The sequence below is a fragment of the Calliphora vicina genome, chromosome X (genome assembly GCF_958450345.1).
Source record: "Calliphora vicina chromosome X, idCalVici1.1, whole genome shotgun sequence".
NCBI classification, from domain to species: domain Eukaryota; kingdom Metazoa; phylum Arthropoda; class Insecta; order Diptera; family Calliphoridae; genus Calliphora; species Calliphora vicina.
In genome coordinates, this window is record NC_088785.1 from 4,628,273 (window position 1) to 4,633,908 (window position 5,636).

Genomic DNA, 5,636 nt, shown 5'->3' on the forward strand with positions numbered 1-5,636 from the left:
GATTGTTATTTAAATTTTTTTTTTTTTTTTAAATTTAAATTTTTTTTTGGTTTTTTAAATTTTTTTTTTTTGACAAAAAAAATTCGGGTTAAAAATTTTTTTCCCGATTTTGACCCATTGTAGGTCCAACTTACTATGGTATTATATATGTCGTTGCAAATGTCTTTGAAATATCTATCATTAGATATCCATGTTGTCTATATTAATGTCTTAGTAATCCAGATATAGGTCAAAAATCGAGGTTGTCTTGGTTTTTTCCTCATATCTCAGCCATTTGTGGACCGATTTTGCTGATTTTAAATAGCAAAATTCTCGAAAGCATGTCTGACAGAATTATTGAAGATTTGGATCCCGAATATATCTGGGGTCTTCAGAAAACTGATTTCAACAGACAGACAGACAGACAGACAGACGGACATGGCTTAATCGACTCCGCTATCTATAAGGATCCAGAATATATATACTTTATAGGGTCGGAAATGAAAAATGTAGAAATTACAAACGGATTGACAAACTTATATATACCCTTCTCACGAAGGTGAAGGGTATAATAAATAAATAAACCTGAATATCTCTTCAACTAATAGAGATAACCTACACTTGTAAGCGTATTTTTTGTAGACTTTCTTTACACGCTTTTGCATTAAGTTGTCCTTCCGGATCATGTAAAAATTCTATATAGTCCAGAAGAAAATTTTTTTCTATAAAAGAAAAAATATATGTAACTTTTTATAGGGAACAGATAACTGTAAGCAAGTTTTTTTATTTTATTTAGAATTTTATCGCCAATATAGCTGATATTTTAGAAATAAATTTCGACCCCCCCGCCATATCTAAAAAACCATGAAAAGATCGAGCAAAATTAAAAAAAAAATCAATTAACCTGAATATCTCTTCAACTAATAGAGATAACCTACACTTGTAAGCGTATTTTTTGTAGACTTTCTCAAGGACTATTTATATTTAAAATTTCAGCTCATTCGGATCATAAATGGATTTTTGGCGATTTTTTTTTAAAATTTGAGACCCGAGGTGACCAACTTTGAGGGGCTACGCACTGGCCCCCATTATCGCTAGGAAGCTGAACAAACATAAATCAACTCGAAAACACCTCAGCTCAAACCATGTGAAATTTCGTAACAATATATCCAATAATTCACAAGATACCGAAAAATTTTCTAAACCACTGTCACGAAGGTCAATTTTGTGTGAGGATAGGATAAAAAAAATTGACAAAAGCTTGAGCTCGATCGGTTAATAATTGTCTTGCCACACGAGGGTTAAAGTTCGTGAGAACGAAATCGGAGGAAATTGGATAGAAAAAGGCTCGTAACTATTCAGGAGTCACCCATAGGGAGGTAAAATGTATGAGCAATCCCCATTATTTTTGTATCTCTAATATTTAAGGGTCCCCCCATCAGTGTTGCCAAAACTTTAAGACCATATCCCACCAGATTGCACTTAAAATAACGCCAGAAACCACTAAATCTTTAAATAAAACCACTGATTAAAACCGCTAAATTTTTATTTAACGATTTATGAAGCAAAACCGATTTAAAAACAAAAATAATTGATTTTTAAATTAAAATGTGTGCCAAAAACGTTATATACTAAAATTAATTAAGATCAAACCATTAGAAATTATCATTTGAGTATATTTCTGAGGTACCAATTAAATGTAAAAACTTTCTTGAGATTTCATAATCGTAGCAACACTTTTCATGGCGACGAAGGCAATTTTTAATAAAAATTAATTTAATTAAATTAAAATACATATATTTTGCAAACAAATTCTTAAGTTTGATTTTACAATATTAAGCTGACTAAAAACTCGCTCAACTTCCGCATTTGACCATGTCATACAAATAATTTGCAAAGTAATATCAGCTAGTTCTTTGAAAATATTATTTTCTGCGGAATCCTGATACCAAAACGATGTAGTATTTGAAAGATTTGTCCAGCAAATAATATAGATGTTATTGAAAATTGTCTGGAAAACATCCAAACTGGTCCAAATATGGAATAACATCGTTTTTTATTGAAATACATTATTTATTGAAAAACTACATATTTTTGATAAAATGTCTCGGTTTTTAGAAGCAAAAAGTAATCGCTGTTAGAATCAATTGCTTCAACAGCGATATATAAAAATGTACAACACATCGTTGTCTTATTTCTGATTCCTTTTCAAACATAATATTTCCATTGCATTTGTATTTTCGTATTTCAGTTTCAAACTGATAACCTAAATAACTCATAGGCTTAATGTAACTGTCTTTCAGTTAAGTAATTAAGATGATTAGATTTTTTAGATATGTGCAAAACACCATTTATCGACAACACAAAGAAAAATCGGCATACACTTAAAACATATTCGTAAAATTTTATTTTTTTTAGTTTCGTTTATGTAAATACAAGATATAAAAAGAGCTAAAAACCGCCAACTGAAAATATTTTGCAGCTAGAAAAACCACTTAGCGGTTTTTTCCGAAAAATACCCGCTAACGACGAAAAAATACCTCCAGATCTAGCTGAAAAACCGCCGTTTTGGCAACACTGCCCCCCATACAAAAATAAATAAATAAATTTTTCACGAAATTTTACCAAAATAAAAAACAATGATTGTATAAAGCCGATTGTGTTCATGTGAAAAGCTGAAAAACTGCTCTTAAAAGTGAACAAAGTATGAAAGCTCTAAAACGTGATTTTTTTTAATTTAGGTAATCCTTGAATTACAGTTCTCATTTTTTGTTTTAGTTGTAATAAAACATTAGTAATTAAAACATACAAACTGTGAGCCTTAACACTGTTATTTTGAAGTGTGTTATTTTAAAGTCTACTATTTTTTTTCAATTAAAATTAACAGTAGCCCAGGAAAAACTGAGTACAAAGCAAATAAAACCTTTAAAACTAAAATTTTTTAATACAACTGATGCGCATTTGAATTTCAATGTCAAAAAATTAATTTGAGATCGCAACAGCACAACATTTATTTGATCGAAAATGTTATTCTGCAAATGTTGGGATCAAATTTGCCATCTAATAAAGAAGTTCTTGGTGTATTTTTTCACACTTGTACAGTAAAATTGGAATGTGTGTAAAGATAAATTCGTATTTAACTAGCACAGACAAAAACCACATTTTTTAACATTGCTCATTTTACAGTCAACAGAGCACTGTTAATCACTTAACAGTCTTGATACTTGAATTTTAATACAAAAAAATACGTCTGAAATATGTATCAGAAATAATTTCAGAAATATTAAATATAAAGAAATATTTCAGAATTTTTTTTATAATAATATTGAAAAAAAAGTCAATTTTGAAAAAGTAACAATTTAAAAAAGAAAATTGGAACATGGAGAGGCAAAAAAACCACGGCGATTACGAGCGACTACTGAAATTAACGGAAATTTACGGGTAAGTATTATTGTAGAATATGAAAAATTTTATTATATACATATATTCAATATATAATCAATTACAGTGCAATTCACACCATCTATCGAAACTGAAGTAGAAACTAGAGAAGATTATGATTGTGATTAATTTTGTAAACATAAATGAGCAATTTGTCGAATAACTTCAGCGCTTTCGTAACTGTAAAAACTAGAAAGTCGAAGAATTTATATGATATCCGACAGAAACGTTGTCGAGGAAATTCATGTTGTAAACGACACCACGGAAAGAGGAGTGAAAATGATGGAGGACTACAATAAAAAAATGGAACACAAATGAAGAGGAGAAGCAATATTTGATTTAAGTTGTCGGAGATTATCGCCAAAAATATCCTATTTTTAAAAAACGCTTTTTAATATAGCATTTATAATTATGTTATATATAAATAACTTCAATAAACCATTTTATTTTATTGCAATAATTGTTTTTCTATTTTGTACAATTTTCGTGCAAATAAATTTTCACATTAATTTTTAATTAAATGGTTGGAGATAAATAATAGTTGCTCATACATTTCACCTCCCTAGGGGTGACTCCTGAGTAGTTAGGAGACTTTTGCTATCCATTTTCTCCAATTTTGTTTTCACTAACTTTAACCCTAGTGCGGCACGCCAATTTTTACCGATCAAGATTTGTTTTAAATTTATGTGTGTGAAGATAAATTTAAATTTATTTAGCTCAGGCATAAACCACATATTTTAGCTCAGCCCATTTTGCAGTTAACAGAGCACTGTAAATCACTTAACAGTCATAACTTGAATTATAATAAACAAATTTATATCTACAATATCTGAAATACATAATTTCAGAATAAGAAAAAATAGAAAAACTAAAAAAAACTATCCATTTCATATAATAGATGGATATTTGAACCCATCTTAAAATCAGGATTCCAATAAATTTGAGTTTTTTGAAAAAATGAGTCTGGATAGGATTTTTGGCCATTATGGGAATTAGGAAAAGGACTCGAATATGACACTATACAGAAATGGTAGTCCTAAGGTCACTGAAAATTTTAGTTTTTTGAAAAATAAAAATTGGGACTACCATTTCTATATAGTTGTTGTTGTAGCAGCATGAACAATTTTACATTAATCAATCTGGATGTTCTGGTGGTTCTGCAAGTTGTTCAAGTCCAAGAAATTGAGCTACTTCAACAGGATGATTCCATAAATCCATTGTACTGAGTGAAGTAGGGTTGGCTGAACAGTTACATATGTGGAGGGCGTCATGAGGACCCTGACCACATGCTGTGCATAAGTTAAGGACGGCAGATCTATGCGGGACCAAAAGACATTAAGACTGTTGCTCCATCTTGATCTAAGTTGTGCCAGAACGACTCTTGTTCCACGTGGCAGAATCTTCTCGGCGTCTGCTATCGGCGTCTCTGTGAATGTCGTTCAAAGCTGTCATATACGAGCGGCGATTAAATGGATCCTGCACATACCTCTGTATGTTCTCCTCGTATTTCCAAAGGTCCTGTCTGACATGCCTCGGGGGAGACTCCAACTGTGTGATGTTGAAGTTTGGATGACTCCTCCGATGACATCCCAGAAGGAACTGTTGTGTCAACGTTGTGTTCCTTAAAGAACTTTGGTTTCCTCGTGAAGGTGGTATTCGGAGGTTATTTGAAGGCAGCCTGTGACGGTCCTTAAGGCTGAGTTTTGACAGCTTTGAATATTTCTCCACTGGGTATCACTCAACGAAGGCGACCACACTGGAGCAGTGTGGTCGCCTGACCACTGACCGACCAATCGTCTTGTAGGTAGCAAGCAAGGTTTCTTTGTCCATACCCCAAGTACCGCTAGTGCTTTGAGGACCTTGTTCCTATTTCGCAGTTTATGCTTGATTGCAGTGGCGTGTGCTGAGGAGGTAAAAAGGCTATCAAAAGTGACACCCAAGATTTTCAGGTGGTTCACTGTCGGAATTTGTACGCCGTCGACCATGATACCTAAGTTCAGTTTTATCTCCTTCGTCCAGGTGGTGAAGAGTGTTGCCGATGACTTCGTTGGTGATAACTGCTGTTGCCTGTTGCCAATATAGTGCAGTCGTACGCATACGATATTATCTCTACTCCCGGTGGGGGCACTGGGAGTTTAGAGTGGTAGAAGTTAAACAGGGGCGGCGACAGGACCCCGCCCTGAGGGACTCCTTGTTTAACTCTACAGGGTTTTGAG

The 5,636-nt window shown here is 32.8% G+C and overlaps 1 long non-coding RNA gene across 1 annotated transcript; it reads left to right on the forward strand.

The window, feature by feature from the left end:
• Window positions 1–3,117: 3,117 nt before the first annotated feature.
• Window positions 3,118–3,880, forward strand: LOC135962748 (uncharacterized). Its single transcript, XR_010576690.1, has 2 exons — window positions 3,118–3,420; window positions 3,488–3,880. It is a non-coding gene; the product is annotated as an uncharacterized LOC135962748 (long non-coding RNA).
• The last annotated feature ends 1,756 nt before the right edge of the window (window positions 3,881–5,636 follow it).